The sequence below is a fragment of the Stenella coeruleoalba genome, assembly GCF_951394435.1.
Source record: "Stenella coeruleoalba genome assembly, chromosome: X".
Classification (NCBI taxonomy): Eukaryota; Metazoa; Chordata; class Mammalia; order Artiodactyla; family Delphinidae; genus Stenella; species Stenella coeruleoalba.
In genome coordinates, this window is record NC_137152.1 from 29,742,288 (window position 1) to 29,759,586 (window position 17,299).

General features: G+C 44.1%; 1 long non-coding RNA gene across 1 annotated transcript in view; it reads left to right on the forward strand.

The window, feature by feature from the left end:
• The first annotated feature begins 8,379 nt into the window (after positions 1 to 8,379).
• The window catches only part of LOC307180304, a 33,252-nt gene continuing 24,332 nt past the window's right edge, over positions 8,380 to 17,299 (forward strand). The window contains exon 1 of the long non-coding RNA XR_013825719.1: positions 8,380 to 8,492. This is a non-coding gene — a long non-coding RNA (uncharacterized lncRNA). The remainder of the gene's footprint in view (positions 8,493 to 17,299) is intronic.

Genomic DNA, 17,299 nt, shown 5'->3' on the forward strand with positions numbered 1-17,299 from the left:
GTTATTATTCACATATAGGCTTCTTCTATCTTCCTAGTAGACTGACCCTTTTTATCAAATGTTCTTCTTTATCTCTTATAATGCTTCTTGCCAAAGTCTACTTTGTTTGCTATTATTATAGCTACACGAGCTTTCTTTTGGTTGATGTTTGTATGCTATAACTTTCTTCGTCCTTTTACTTTCAACCTTGTTGTATCTTTCTATAGAAAGGAAGGGCATTGTGCCAAATGCCTCAGAGAATGTTGGGCTCACTTCAGGAGGTTTCCTGTCTCTCTGAAATCTTGGCCCCTCAAGTTCTGGCCTCCTGGGTAGCCCTGAACTCCAAGGTTTTTTCTCCCCATGCTGTGAGACTTCCAAAAGCCCCCTTTGGCTTCCCAGTCTCTTAGTTGTCACATTATACTTGGCTTCTTAGACTCTTGGCCCCAAGTTTCTTATGAATCAGCAGATACTTCAGTGGGGAAATTGGGTACAGATGCCAGATTCAGATTCCCCTCAATGCATTTCTCTCTGGGATCCTGGTTGCTGTAGACTGAATGTTTGTGTCTCCCCTGCACCCAACTCATATATTCAAATCCTAACCCCTAATGTGATGGTATTAGGAGGTGGGTCCTTTGAGAGATGATTATGTCCTGAGGGCGGAGCCTTCATGTGTGGGGTTAGTGCCCACATAAAAGAGATCCCACAGAGCTCCCTTGCCCCTTCCATCATGTGAGGACACAGCAAGAAGACGGCCATCTGTAAAAAAAAAAGAAGATGGCCATCTGTGAACTAAAGAGTAAATCCTTGTCAGACATTGAATCTGCCAGTGCCTTGATCTTGGACTTGACCTCCTCTAGAGCTATGAGACATAAATGTTTGTTATTCAAACCACCTGCCACTATTTTTATTATAGCAGCCTGCGAGGACTGAGACTCTGGCCTTTCAAGTCCTTGCTGCTTTGGAAACTCTCTGAGGCCTTCACCCATGTTCTTTGTATTTTTGACCCACTCTTCTAGTTGTTCTCATGAAAGGGCTAGTCTGCAAAAAAATACTCCAGCCTTGTTGGAAGTAGATGCCTGGGTGAACATTTTGGATGGTCCTTTGACCTAGATAAGCCTTAGTGTCCACATTAGTAAAATAGAGGCATATGGGACATACCTCAAGGGGTTGTTTTGTGGCTTAGATATATGTTAAATATACTTTGTAAGCCTAAAAGCTATTTGAACACAAGCTGCTATTATTAAGTCTTTACATGATTGAGGTTCCTGACGAACAAATGGTGGTGGGTGTCCATACAGGGCAGTTTGTTGACATGGCCAGGTCTACCTGGGGGTATGAATAGGAGTGACTTCTGCTGGGAGCTTTGGTTGTTATGACTGTTGAGTTTATCATTCTTTAGCGTAACAAGTCACCTCATCGTGGTGGTTGGAAGTCCCAGAACACTATTCCAAACACTTTCTCTGAGGGCCGACTTGAAAATCCAAGGCCGTCATTAAGGCCCTGGGGCCACCCTTTCCCAAGTACACAGCTTTTTGGCAAGAGGAATTTATCTAAAAGAATCCAAAAGAATGGAAAATACAAGTATATGTATTTCGTTCTGAGATCTGGGCCACTGTGACAATTTCTTCTCTGTTAGTTACAATCTTAGGGTTTATCCCTGACTTCTTGCCCTGAGCAAGTCTTGTTCAGCTCAGGTGAAACAAGAGAGCTGCACAACTTGTTGGTCTATTTAGAGTAAACATTTGCATCAGCTTTAATTCTTTCTCTTACTATCCTGACAGTTCTACACTTACCTACAAGTTGCAGAACTCTCTGGCTTTTTCTCCCTGTGCAAGGTCAACGCCATCCTTGCAACACAAAGATGCATTTGTCCATCCCTTGATTGGTCTTTTTGAGAAGACCACTTCTTCCCTGCTGAGTGGTGAATAGGACGTGCTTCTAGTCCATTCTGCCTGTCTTTTGAAAAATTACCTGTTTATGCCCATTATCATGTCCACCATCCTAGGAGTCCCAGAATCCTCATGTCGTTTTGTCTATAGGAAACCCACGGTGACTTGAATCTGCCATTAAGGTCTGCACAATGCAGTCACTGATCAAGCCTCAAATACACTTGACGTACAAATGTTAGTTCAGAGGGGTATCAATGTGATTTAGGGTCACCCATTAAAACCTGAGCTCAAACCAGCCTTTTGAATTGGCTGACAAGCTCCTTGACTGCCCTGATGGCATAGACCACAAGACACTACAGAGGTGAGTGAGAGGGAAAATTCTAGATGCTAAGGTCATGGTTCTCATTTGGAGGGTGTGGATGGAGGTGGGGAAAACACTTTCCAAATGCAAATGGCAGGCTATACCTTAGGCCTACAGAATCAGAACCCAGAGCAGAGGCACTTCTTCCCTTCTTCTCCTTTTCCTATCCAAAAAGCCTTGGAGCCAAAGAACAGAGTGGGTTGAGGGCACTGGCATCTGTGGGTGGTAAGTTTGGCACCATTTTGATTGTGCCAAGATTCAACAGATGTCAAGAGTGAAATTATTGGACAAGAAAATGCCTGGGTACAAGAGACCTGGTTCAGCTATACTGTTTATTCACTCTGTTTCTGAAAGTAATTGACTTACTCTCTTAAACAATAATTTCTTAAATAGGAAATGTGCTAATGAGAATCGGTGCTTGATAAATGTTTAGTGCTTACCTAAATGTCCATCAACAGATGAATGGATAAAAAAGATGTGGTACATATATACAATGGAATATTACTCAGCCATAGAAAGGAACGAAATTGGGTCATTTGTAGAGACGTGGATGGACATAGAGACTGTCATACAGAGTGAAGTAAGTCAGAAAGGGAAAAACAAATATCGTATATTAATGCATATATGTGGAATCTAGAAAAATGGTACAGATGAACCAGTTTGCAAGGCAGAAATAGAGACATAGACGTAGAGAACAAATGTATGGACACCAAGGGGGGAAAGGGGGTGTGGGATGAATTGGGAGATTGGGATTGACATATATATACTAATATGTATAAAATAGGTAACTAATGAGAACCTGCTGTATAGCACAGGGAACTCTACTTAATGCTCTGTGGTGACCTAAATGGGAAGGAAATTCAAAAAAGAGGGGATATATGTATGCATAAAGCTGATTCACTTCGCTGTACAGCAAAAACTAACACAACATTGTAAAGCAACTGTATCCCAATTAAAAACATAAGTTCAGTGCTTGACTGGTTGGTTCTTGTTGTTGATGCTATTCATGCGATCAATGAAATGATGAAGAATTAGGTGTTATTATCTGCAGTGCCTTTGGAGATTCCAGATGAAAACTGGCTGGCTGGTTTAAGGTTGATTTATACTGAATACTTCCTCATTATGCTAACCACAAATCTCATGACCAGGTTGGTTTCCCCTTTCCCCATTCTCAAAATTTTAGGAATGTACGTTTACAAGTTTTTAACTCTCTTGAAAAGAAGTTTGGCAATATGTATAAATGGAATCAATTAGAATTTTATATAGCTAGCTAAAGAAATTGACAAACTCCTAAACTTTTTTCTGTATCTGGGACAGTTGTCAACACTAAAATGTTATTTGGATGAAGTCAAGGGTCCTTTTTGTTCACTATTGAATTCTCAAGACCAAGCACAATGCCTGGCACACAGAAGGTACTCAATAAATATTTGTTAAATAAATGAATGAATAATTAACTGCTACCTGCATGTCTCTGGATAAGTCATTAATTTGTCTCACCCTCAATTTTCTCTTCTAAAATATGGGACTAATAATACTTCATCCTTGGGGTATTTGAAAAAAAATAGCAGTAGTGGCTGCTATGATTTGCGTCCTGGATCCTTTTTTTTTTATATAAATTATTTTATTTTATTTTATTTTTGGTTGCGTTGGGTCTTCGTTGCTGCACGCGGGCTTTTCTCTGGTTGCAGCGAGCGGGGGCTGCTCTTTGTTGTGGTGCGCAGGCTTCTCATTGCGGTGGCTTCTCTTGTTGGGAGCACAGGCTCTAGGTGCGGGGGCTTCAGTAGTTGTGGCATGTGGGTTCAGTAGTTGTGGCACACAGGCTCAGTAGTTGTGGCTCACGGGCTCTAGAGCACAGGCTCAGTAGTTGTGGTGCATAGGCTTAGTTGCTCCGCGGCATGTGGGATCTTCCCGGATCAGGGCTTGAACCCGTGTCCCCTGCATTGGCAGGCGGATTCTTAACCACTGCGCCATGAGGGAAGCCCCCCTGGGTCCCTTTTAAATCATGAAGCACTCATTCCCCCAGCTGTTGGGAGTTTGACAGCTGACAGCCCTCAGCTGAGTCCCACTTTGTGATTTGTCTCAACTGCAGAGAGCCACCTAGCCCAAGGTAATGCTCCATTCCTAGGGCATCCCACACCCAGTGCCTATCTGGCATAGTATATGAAGGCTCAGCCCCCTTCCTCCAGCTCAGGGTAACTCTGATGAGCCATTTTAGCTCTAGAGCTCACTCTGAGATCAGCTGAGGCCTTCAATGGAACTGCATTGTAGTCCAACTTCGTCTGCCCAGTCCTGCTTCTTGCCCCTCCCTTCTCCAGGTGTTGATACCAAGAGCAAGCCCTAATAAATCTCCCGCACGCTAATTTCTGTCTCAGTGTCCGCTTCCAGAGAATCCAACCAGAAATGGAACATAGTGTATTCTAAATAAAACACTTACTGGGTCTGGCAGTCAAAGAGAGGCAAGGATCCACTAGAATTACATGGCTGTTCCTCCCAGCCCAAGATGTGGGCTCTTTCATGAGTTCTGACAGTCTTAATAAAATTGTTTTCTGTTAAATCCTCATGGATGAAGGTCAAGGAAGGAGTTGCAGTATTGGCCTACATCTGTTCCAATCAGACCTATATCTGTTCCAATCAGTACAGTGTCATAGGTAAGCAGATGGACTTTGGAATCAGACAGCCCGGAGTTCAGATACCAATTTTGCCATTCACCAGTTATATAACTTTTGTCAATTCATCTTTCATACCCTCGGTTTCTTCATCTACAAAATGAAGATTATAAGAATACTTACCTCCTAGGGTTGTTATGAGAAGTAAATGAGATAAAGTAGGTACTGCTCATAGCATAGGGCTAATTAGTGCTTAATCAAGAGTTGTGATTATGCTGTGATCAGTGGAGATTTATAACATGATCAAGGCTGGGAAACGACTTTACAGGTATAGGAAGCTGGGCTCTGATCATGTGGGCAATTGTCAACACCTCTGTGGTAGATACAGAGATGTAAGGCCCAGATCCCACTCCAAGGAAGGACTCTGTACTCTAGCTGTCACCTTGGTCAGGGTTTGCCTCAGCTGCAGGAACACACCCTTGCCTTTATAATGACGGAGCCAAAGGAGGGGAATAAAGTCCTTACTGTCTCAGTGCAACACAGGACCACTCCCAAGCTCCCCAGGAGAGGGGAGATTAACAGAGATTTTGTCCAGCCTGCAATGCATTTCAGCTTCTCCCTCTGCCCCATCCTGCTTCTTCCCCCTCCTTTCCATAGCTGTGGATCCCTCATAAATAGCCTTCGCCCCAAACTCCATCTCAGGGTCTGCTTCAAAGAATCCAGCCTATGACAAAGACTGAAAGCACAATGAAAGGGTACCTCTTCAGGCTCCACTCCCCCATAACAGCCCCACCACTCCCTTTGTTCATCCTTTTATCTTTCAATCTTATCCCTTTGTCTGTGTTTTGTACTCTCCATATTCAGAGCATTTCGTTTTAATGGCCTGTTGTACACAGCTTGTCCACGAGCTGTCAGGTCGTGGCAGAAGCCTATTTAGACAAGTTGTCAGGTTGAACGGGAGAAGAAAAAACCCCTAAATCAGTGTGTTTTCGCATGCAATCACACGTGGGCTAATTTATCTGCAGCCAGTTTGGCATAAGGGTCCTCAGACAAGGGGGCTGCGAGTTGGCCGATTAACAGAGCGATTTTTATTGGGAGAAGGACAACACAATTGTTTTATGGTAATTGTCACCATTTGAACCTGTGCACACGCTCATGGGGGAGATTAAAGAAAGGCTCTGTACGGATGATGAAGCAGCTTGAAACGTGCACAGGCTAGAGGGCTAGAACTATTTAGAATATTAACGTTCTCTACCTTGTAAAAAGCTCCCGGGAGGTGAAAGATTGGCTAACTTTTTAAATAGTCCTTGTGCCTTATCTGTGGGACTGGATGCAAGTACGTTCTGTTTCTAGAGTTGGGAAAACAGCAGGGTAGATTACTAGGGTGACTTGCTTAGAGATAACAGCCAAGTCCATTTCAAAGCTAAGAACAGAGCCAGTGTTTCTGAAGGTGGTGAACTAGGCCATTAAACACCCTCCCTTACACTTTGCAAAAACCAAAACAAAAAGCAACACACACATACACGCACACGCACAGGTTTTAAACTTGAAACATGCCACAAAGTACGAAACACTTCCCATGTGAATTGCAAACTCCAGCACAGACTTTAGTATCTTCTTCTTTGATATTTGATAATTCTCTTTGCAGCTTTGTCCATTCCCACTGTCATATCTGAGTTTAGGACAAGGACAGAGCAAGATAAGTCTGTCACCGCAAGGCAAAACAGACAAGCAGAGAGCTGTAAAAATGGTTTGCTGACTGGAAATGGCTGTTTTAAGGGTTTGCGGTATATGATTAACTTAAAACAATCTTGCTTACATTGTTAGGAACAAATTCTTTGGGGTCTGCGGCTGTATCTGTGGCTAGAATTAGAAACACACTGTAATGGGGGCTATGACTTTTGGAGATCTCCCCACTTCTACGACTTTCTCTGCTTTTTATTTTTATTCCCTTTACAAGTAAGAGTCATTAAATGTTACCTCTCTTCTTGTGGCTGGAGCAGGAGAGTGGAAGGGCATTTCTGACAATCATTTTGTTAGGAAAACCCAGGCTCAGGGATCAAAACAGCTCTCTTTCCCCCAAACGAAGAAGAAAGATAAACGTCTGGGTAGTCAGGAACTCCCACCCAATCAAGAAATGCTTGCCCTGGAATGGAACATTGGAAAGTTGAGCCGCTAAGAGCATTTTAGAGCCTACAACCAGGCTTCCATTCTGCCATTCCTAGAATGTCTTAGAAAGACAGGGATTTCATAATCGAAAATTAAAACATCTGGCATGCAAATGTAAGAATTTATTTTCCCCCTTTGTAAGGACACTGAACATTTTTGCTAAGCGAGAGGAAATCAATTCTTCATTAAAATAAGATGCTCAATGTAAACAAGGCATACCATTTGTTTTGTAATTATGGACTTGGAGAGATGAAACCGGCAGTGGGATATGAACCAGACATCTCTCAGCTGTAGCTTCACACCTGAGCTTTTTTTTTTTTTTTAATCATTATTTGGTTTCTCTCCATTTGCTATCATTTTCTAGAAAACAAATTTTGGCCACCATTTGGTTTTTCTCAAAATCACAAAAGATCATTTATTTACTCACCAATTTATATGGTATAGCCAGCCAGTGTCAGGTACTATGCTAGACACAGGAAACATAGAGCTAAAGGCACAGAGGCAGAATACAAAGGCAGTCAGACAGATTCAAAGCCTGTGCTCTGGGGCTTCCCTGGTGGCGCAGTGGTTGAGAATCTGCCTGCCAATGCAGGGAACATGGGTTCGAGCCCTGGTCTGGGAAGATCCCACAGCCCGTGTGCCACAACTGCTGAGCCTGTGCTCTGGAGCCCGTGAGCCACAGCTGCTGGGCCTGCGTGCCACGGCTTCTGAGGCCTGTGCGCCTGGACCCCGTGCTCTGCAACGGGAGAGGCCACCCAACGAGAGGCCCGCGCACTGTGGCAGGGAGTGGCCCCCACTCGCTGCAACTAGAGAGGGCCCTCGGGCAGCAACGAAGACCCAACGCAGCCAAACATGGGTAAATAAATTAATTAAAAAAAAAAAGCCTGTGCTCTTCCCCATGACACTAGGGATTGGGTGGGATTGAAGTGGGCCTGGGATGGGCAAGAGTCAAGGAAACTCTTCAGAAGAAATAACAGCCTCAAAAATACTTCCATTGGCCATGTCAGCATGAATATGTGTGGAAACCTAATCAGTGTGCAAGGCAGAAAACTGAGGGCAAGGCGAGAGAGAGCTTCCAGGACATGACTCCATGGAAGAAGGATCCACACTGCCCTATGATGGCAGTGCTGTGGCCCGTATTTCCACAGCTGTTGTCTTGGAACCTTCGTGCTCTCTGAGACAACGGTGGGCACTCTGACAAATAGGCTTCCAGGATCAAATAAGTGTGGGAAGTGTTTGTCTCAACAAAGGAGAATGGGTTTCTTTACTTCAGATTTGCAAGGCCCTTTCACATACTCATGTACACTGTGAAACTCCAAGAGGGGAATGGAATCTGAGTACAAATCTCTTTCATAGGAAGCCCTACGAAGATCTCCTAGAACAAGTGGGTCCCAGAGAACACAGTCTGTGCAATGACGTCTTCCAGGAGGCATGGAGGGGCTCAGGCTGGCTGGAACCCTGAGGACTGCTCTGCCCCTTGACCGGATGGTAAAGGAAGCCCTATGTTGGGTGATGGGTGGTGGCTGGCGGGTGGTGGGTTTGATGTTTAGTGCCTGTTTTTTTGTCAGTGACCCAGCTCGTGTCTAATTATTTGAGCCCTTTCCCTGCTCCCTGCTCCTTTGGCTCCTGGTTTTGTCCTCAAGGTTGTAGAGTGCTTTAGTTCACCTGCCAGGACCTGTGAAGCCAGCCTGCTCCAGCAGGAGCTGACTTTTCTGGACTTGGCCTTTGAACACAAGGGACCTGTTAGCCTTAACCTTCAAGTTGGCTTAGCTTCTCCTGCTAGTTTTTCCTAACTAAACCTGCCCTGACCCTCCCCCCTCTTCCTTCCTCCTTTCCTCTCTCCCTCCCTCCCTTCAGCCCTTTCCTCCTTCAACATTTACCATGGGCGTCCTATGGGAGTCACGGAGTTACAGGTTTCAGTGCAGTCTTTCCTGCCTTCTGGTTCCGAACCGACTGGCTCAACTCAGGTCACATGCCTGCCCCCTAGCTCGTGGGTTGAGGGACGTAGTTATCGTAAGGGGCATGTATGAGGGGTCGTGTGAAAGACCAGATAAGTAACATGTCCTTCACATATGTTTTTCAAATGCATGTAGATCCTGTTGTGATTAATAAAATATTATGTGTAGATACTATTGGGATTCATAAAATATATCTTAACATATATGAATTAACATTGCTTTTGTTATTATGTATTTTTTAGTCAAAACATACTATAAGCATACTATTATCTTGTTGGTGTCTATGAATTTTTTGATGTTGAAAGGGGGTCCTTTATCCCGCCTAAACCTCAGGCTTTGAAGTCAGCCAAACTTGGGTTCACATTCCACCTCTGTCACATATTAGCTCGGTGGCTTTTGGCAAGTTGCTTAACTTTGAAAACCTTAATTCCCTTACCTGAAAATGGGAATGAATCATCATATCTGCTTCATGGGTTTCCATGGAGATTAAATGTAAATCATCTAACAAGTTGCATGTGGCTCAATAAATAATTATTGATTTTGTTATGAAAAAATAGAAAGACAGAAGAAGAGGAGGAAGACGGGAGGAGAGTGAAGGAAAGGCATTAGCTGTGAGCTAGTTACGAGATGGGGATACCAAGGGAGGTTGAAAACAGCCTTTTCTGGTATTACATGTCTTCCACCGTATCTTTGACTCATCTGAGGTTTAGCAGAAACTCATTAACTGAAAGAACAAGCAACACACTGCCAAGTGTGCTGGCCAATGCTAGGAGATACTTGTATTTTTGCTACCCCACAACTGAGCCCCCTTCCTATATTTCTGGATGGAGATTCGTGGGAGACAAGGAGCTGGGTGGCACCCAGTGTTTAGTGGTGACCTCCAGTGGCAGTGGCAGCGTTCAGAGGCAGCAGTGCCTGGGATTCTTTAACCAGGCTGGTCTTGCTGCATGAACCTGTATACGCTGGTGGTCACGAGCTTCTTTTAATCATCTCATCTTCTTGCTTTTTAAAAAAAAAAATTTTATTTATTTATTTACTTTTGGCTGCGTTGGGTCTTCATGGCTGCACACGGGCTTTCTCTAGTTGCAGCGAGCGAGGGCTACTCTTCCTTGCTGTGCGTGGGCTTCTCATTGCCGTGGCTTCTCTTGTTGCGGAGCGTGGGCTCTAGGCGCGTGGGCTTCAGTGGTTGCAGCATACGGGTTCAGTAGTTGTGGCTCGCGGGCTCTAGAGTGCAGGCTCAGTAGTTGTGGTGCACAGGCTTAGTTGCTCCGTGGTATGTGGGATCTTCCCGGACCAGGGCTTGAACCCATGTCCCCTGCACTGGCGGGTGGATTCCCAACCACTGCGACACCAGGGAAGCCCCCATATTCTTGCTTTTTTGTCAAGTCTGCGAGCTAATCAATATCCTACCAATAAATTCTTCTTCAACTTCAATTCTCTAGGGTCAGTTTCTGAGGTTTGTAACCAAGAGAGCTGCCTGGTACACCCAGGATATAGACTCCATCTCTTCTGGCTCATCTTAGATGTTCAGGCTCCAGATCTGATGGCCAAACCAAAACCTTTCTGCACAGCCCTGTTTACGTGGCAGAGATGTTGTGAACGGCATTCTCTCCTGGTTCCACAGACTGTCTGCCAGCGTGGTTGGCAGCAGAAACCCCATCACGCCACATTTCATCTCTGTCCCTCTGTGTCTGACTGTTTCTAGCTGTCGTGGGAGGGTCGGACAGTGGAGGAATGACTGCAAAGTCTGCCTAGGGCAACGTATAGCAAGGTCCTGACTGGTGGCTCTGTTCTACTGCTGAGTTATCTTCGTAGGGTCACTTCATTGCAGAGATGACAGCAGTTAAACCCATGCATGGGGTGGCAGGTAATGCTGGCTCTCACTACTCTGACCTCTCCTCCCTCCCTCCACGTATGGTACCCCAGGAATCAGTCCTCCAGGACAACCTATGGATGTCCCAGTCCAGCTCACACTGTTGTTTGTTGTGGGAAAGGACAAGGCAAGGGTGAGTGCTGCTCTAAAATCTCAGGCTCCCTGAAAGTGTTCTACGGACCCCACATGCCTGCAAAGCACCCTAGTTTTCTTTTTGCATTTCAGATGTTAATTATAAGGAAGAGAATTAGGCATCTAAAACAAATTACATTGGCAGAGTTTGCTTCACTCGTGCACCACGGGGCCCAGGCACCCCTAATGAGATGTGACTACCGATCATCATGCTTCCTACAAACAGCCAATTGCTTCTAAGTGAGGGAGCCTTACTTGTGTTGCCTGAGAATTAGCCACAGGTGTAGCATTTGACTTGGGCGAGCATCACCTGCTCAGGGAAGTGTGGTTAGGTCAACAGCAGGAAGAGGAAGGGGGAGAGAGGCAGACACCCAAGGCTTTAGAGCTTCCTCATAATTTCCATTAGCTGCTCCTACTCCAACCCTCACAGCCACCCCAAATAAATGCTTAAGCCAAGAAAAAGCACTGTATCTCTGTCCTTTCTATAGAAAGCAATTCTGCAGCTGCCACAAGATACAGGCAGCAAGTGGTGGGTTTTTTTTTTAATCAGCATTTAATAATATTAAGGTCCCGGCAAAGAACAAACGTGCATTCTACCATGGTTCGAAAACTGTTTGTGGGCTAATTGGAAGACATTACTTAATGTTTTCTTTAATGAGAATTAATTACAAGACCCTAGTAAAGAAATAAGTCCATACATGAGATTCTGAGACCTCACACTGATGTGAAATTTCCCTAGGAGAGTTCTTCCTAAGAGAGTACCCCTGGCAGCTTATAGAATATGTGTACCTAAATATCTGTCTTCCTTGTGAGCATGAATCTTCCAACAGTATTGAGATCACACAGTATAATTGACTTATTGGCTTAAAAAGTAAGGAGAAATATGATATTGGATCAGAGGGGCCTACTTAGAGAGGGGGTGTGACTTTTAGGGCCAATCAGCTACTAAAGGTTATGGGATCTGGAGCCTCAGTTCTTTCATCTGTAAACTGAAGGGGTTGGACTAGAGTTTTCTAAAGTTCTTCTAGCTTGAACATTCTGGGTTTCTCATTTCCTACCCCAAGATTTTGTCTTGAAATTGCTGGCTGTGAGATAGCAGAATTGGAAAAAAAAAAAAAAGGCAAAATTTTGATATAATGGAACAGTTCCAGAGAAGTTTATTTTGATTGGAGTTTCAGCTTTGTTTAGGGATACTTAATGTATTTATCTATGGAAACTGATTTTTTTAAAGGAGCAATACAGCAATTCTTGAGCTGAGTCAAATGTGCAGTTCCTTTGAGAACAACCCGTTAGCTACTCCTGATTGCATATGAGTTTGGATGAATCAAGCTATATTCTGCAAAACCGTATATGCATATAGACACAACCATCCTGTGCTGTAAAAGTCTCCCAAACCGTGTTCTGAGGACCAGAAGTGTTCTGGGATCCATAAGTATGGGTGCAGTGGAGGAGATGGGCAGCCTATGGTTAAATAAGCTTTGGGAGTGCTGAATCAAATTATTATACGGGTTTCTTCATAACAGGATCGTCAGAGCATTTGTCATGCCAAGGGGCTTTGCGACTTCCCTGGGACATGCAGTTTGCAGTGTCTGATCTCATTTAACTTTTGAAACCCCTTTTATGAGCATGTCAACAATTCATGAAAGACCAGTGTTCTGCAGAATTAATTTGAGAGATAAAATGCTATGCAATTAGCACACGTTATTTCAGGATTTCAGCTGAAAGTCCAAGCAAAGCAAGCATAGAAGAAAGAATAAACTAGAAAAATACAGAAAAGTGTGGACTTTGATCAATTTCCTTAGTGATAGGATTCAAATCAGTATATGAAAGAATTTGCCAATAAGAATCAGAATAATCATTAAGTTAGATTAAATACAATCAAATGATTTCTTGTAAGTGGCAAACGCAAAGCCCAATGGTATATAAAGTAAATTTGGTTTCTTTAAAAGATAGACAATTCTATTTTGCTCTTAGAAGATTTTTAAGTTGCATCATTTAGAGGGCTATAGAAAAGATATATGATTGATAGCAATTTTAGTTTTCCATTTTAATAGCTAGTAAATCAAAATCTATCCACGTAAAGAAGGAATCCTATTTTCCTTGTGCTAAGAAAACAGCGGATAAATTTCTAAGTATCATGAAGGGAACTGTGGGTATGATGTTCTTGTTATTAATCACGTGAGTTAGGTATGATATAGCCAAAGAAATTCTGTTTTGCAAATGACCATTAAATAAGGCCTCCTCTAGAGAGCAAAGATGACCCCTGGAATGTAGTTAGCAAGACAATAAATAAAGGTTTAAGAATCAGAAGTTTCCAGAATTAGTATATTTCTTATGTGGGTAGAAATTTTTTTTCCAAAAGTCATAAGATTCTGCATCAACAGAACACATCTCAGGAAGAAATCTTAAAATGAGTACAGAATTTCATCCTGAGCATAAAGAGTTTGTGTACTTATTTGTTAGAAATGCCATCTAAAACTCAAGTTATTATTTTTTATTTTGCTTAACAGTAAGTCTTTGTTCCTCTTTCTTCTTCCCTTTCCCATGTTGCTTAGCACCCGTGATCAGTGATGTCAGGAGGGAGGAAAAAAAAGGATCAAAAAAATACCACAGAATAATTTATCAGAAGGAGTACTTCCTGAGTACACTGTAATTTTGCTCTCAAGTAAGAATTTTAAACCTTCAATGAATGATTCTTTGTCTCTTGGGAAAAGGAGGTTTCCCTTCCTGGGTGGGTCAGTGATCCTGTCTGCTCACACCAGACCATCCCTCATCGTAACTGCGACTATTATGCTTCTAGTTGAAAAGACACTGGATTTATGCTGTACAGCATGGGCAAATGGGACACCGGCCTGTCAAGTTTGATTGATCAGATTTGTAGGAGGCCATCTGAATGCCACCGAGGCATGTGGCTGGTGTTCCCTAGTCCCTGCAGCAAGCTGCCATGGTGGGGCTGAGCTGGGCCAATTTAGGCGGCCTGCACGTCTCAGCCTCGCTCAGCTTAGCTGTGGTGACACAGGCCAGGGGCAGCACAAGCTGTTTGGGGCTGTGCACTAACCACGTATGACAGATACTTTTGCCACCGGCTCTGGCTTCCCTGCAGTAGAATCTTAACTAGAAACGGTGGGAAAACCACGCTTCTACTCCAGAGGAGACTGCAGAGGTGAGGCCTGACTTGTATTTCATACTATAATGAAAAGATGGTTACATGCCAGCAGGATAATAAAACTATAAATACTATAAAAGAAGAGTTGGCAAACACCATTTCCTCAGAGAAATCTTTTCTTATGCCCCAGACTGGTTGAGGACCCTCTGTTATATAATGCCCTGAATTCCTCCTTTGTGGCACTCACTGGTGTTGTCATAAATTAATCCATTATTTAATTATTTCTTATTGGTCCTCAAATATTTAATGTTAATTCCATACAGATAGAGACCTCTCTGTCTTTCTCCCTAACACTCAGGGCAAAATGCAATTGTAGCCCTCCCCTCCCCTCCCCTCCCCTCCCCTTCTCTCCATAAATAATTTAGTCCTAAAGCCATTAGGTGGGGCAGAACAGGATGGGTGTCCACAGTGGAAAGGGGAGTGGGTGTGGAGTCCTACACCTACATGTTAGAGCCCTAGCAGAGGAAGGAGGGCATCCATGCCCTCATATAACCAAAGGATGGGCTCGTTTAACTTGTGTCTGATAACAGGAAGCTCTTGGCCTACTCAGCCACTTTGGGAAGGGGGGAGAGGGCCATCAAATTATGACTGCAATTAGACAAAACATCTGTTAGATTGATTTTTTTCATTGTTTCAACCAGTTCTTGTGGCATTGTAGAGACAGATCATTAGTTAATTTAGTTTGATGGCCAGTAGTGTCTGTGCTAATTGAATTTTTGACTGGATGTTTGGGAATCATAAAAAGATATGCATATTTGTGTGTGTGTGTGCGCACGTGTGTATATATGTGATGTAATAGAAAGACCATGGCCTTTGAAATCATACAGATTTGGCTTTAGCCTCAGTTTCCTCATTAATACAATAGGATTGATGATAAATTTGCCTGTGGAATTGTGGTGATTATATAAAATAAGTTGTCCATATTCATTCGTTATAGACTCTTGACATAAGATGCTCAAAGACAGGGGTGCTTCATGTTTTTTTGTGCCACGGACCCCCTTGACAGTCTTGTGAAGCCAATGGATTCCTTCTCAAAAAAATGTTTTAGAGGGAGACCTTCAAGATGGTGGAGAAGTAAGACGTGGAGATCACCTCCCTCCCCATAAATATATCAGAAATACATCTACATGTGGAACAACTCCTAAGAACACCTACTGAACGCTGGTAGAAGACCTCAGACTTCCCAAAAGGCAAGAAACTCCCCACATACCGGGGCAGGGCAAAAGAAAAAGAAAAAACAGAGACAAAAGAATAGGGATGGAACCCGCACCTTTGGGAGGGAGCTGTGAAGGAGGAAAAGTTTCCACACACTAGGAAGCCCCTTCACTGGGGAGATGGGGGCTGGGCGCAGGGGAAGCTTCGGAGCCACGGCGGAAGCTTCGGAGCCGCGGCGGAAGCTTCGGAGACGCGTAGGAGAGTGCAGCAACAGGGGTTCAGAGGGCAAAGCGGTGAGATTCCCGCACGGAGGATCGTTACCGACCGGTACTCACCAGCCCGAGAGGCTTGTCTGCTCACCCACCGGGGCAGGCGGGGGCTGGGAGCTGAGGCTCGGGCTTCGGAGGTCGGATCCCAGGGAGAGGACTGGGGTTGGCTGCGTGAACACAGCGTGAAGGGGTTAGTGCGCCGCAGCTAGACGGGAGGGAGTCCAGGAAAAAGTCTGCACCTACCTAAGAGGCAAGAGACCATTGTTTCGGGGTGCGCGAGGAGAGGGGATTAAGAGCGCCGCCTAAACAAGCTCCAGAGACGGGCGCGAGCCGCGGCTATCAGTGCGGACCCCAGAGACGGGCATGAGACGCTAAGGCTGCTGCTGCCACCACCGAGAAGCCTGTGTGCGAGCACAGCTCACTCTCCACACCTCCCCTCCCGGGAGCCTGTGCAGCCCGCCACTGCCAGGGTCCCGTGATCCAGGGACAACTTACCCAGGAGAACTTACAGCACTCCTCAGGCTGATGCAACGTCATGCTGGCCTCTGCCACGGCAGGATCGCCCCGCATCCGTACCCCTCCCTCCCCCCCGGCCTGAGTGAGCCAGAGCCCCCAAATCAGCTGCTCCTTTAACCCTGTCCTGTCTGAGTGAAAAACAGACGCCCTTCGGTGACCTACAAGCAGAGGCGGGGCCAAATCCAAAGCTGAACCCCAGGAGCTGTGCGAACAAAGAATAGAAAGGGAAATCTCTCCCAGCAGCCTCGGGAGCAGCGGATTAAATCTCCACAGTAAACTTGATGCACCCTGCATCTCTGGAATACCTGAATAGACAATGAATCATCCCAAAATTGAGGTGGGGGACTTTGGGAGCAAATGGAGACTTGGGGTTTGCTTTCTGCATTTAATCTGTTTCTGGTTTTATGTTTATCTTAGTTTAGTGTTTAGAGTTTATTATCATTAGTAGTTTTGTTTATTGATTTGGTTGCTCTCTTCCTCCTTTATATATATATAAATAAATATATATATATATTTTTCTTTTTCCCTTTTTGTGAGTGTGTATGTGTATGCTTCTTTGGGTGATTTTGTCTGTATAGCTTTGCTTTTACCATTTGTCCTAGGGTCCTGTCTGTCCGTTATTTTTTTTTTTTAAGTATAGTTTTTAGCACTTGTTATCATTGATGGATTTGTTTTTTGGTTTGGTTGCTCTCTTCTTTCTTTCTCTCTTTTTTTTATTATTTTTAATTTTTTTATTTTTAATAATTATTTTTTATTTTTAATTTTAATAACTTCATTTTCTTTTCTTCCTTCCTTTCTTTCTTTCTTTCTTTCTTTCTTTCTTTCTTTCTTTCTTCCTTTCCTTTCCTTTCCTTTCCTTTCCTTTCTTTTTTTCTCCCTTTTCTTCTGAGTTGCATGGCTAACAGGGTCTTGGTGCTACGGCTGGGTGTCAGGGATGTGCCTATGAGGTGGGAGAGCTGAGTTCAGAACATTGGTCCACCAGAGACCTCCTGGCTCCATGTAATATCAAACAGTGAAAATCTCCCAGATATCTCCATCTCAATGCTAAGACCCAGCTCCACTCAACGACCAGCAAGCTACAGTGCTGGACACCCTATGCCAAACAACTAGCAAGACTGGAACACAACCCAAGCATTAGCAGAGAGGCTGCCTAAAATCAAAGTAAGGTCACAGACACCCGAAAACACACCACCGGACGTGGTACTGCCCACAAGAAAGACAAGATC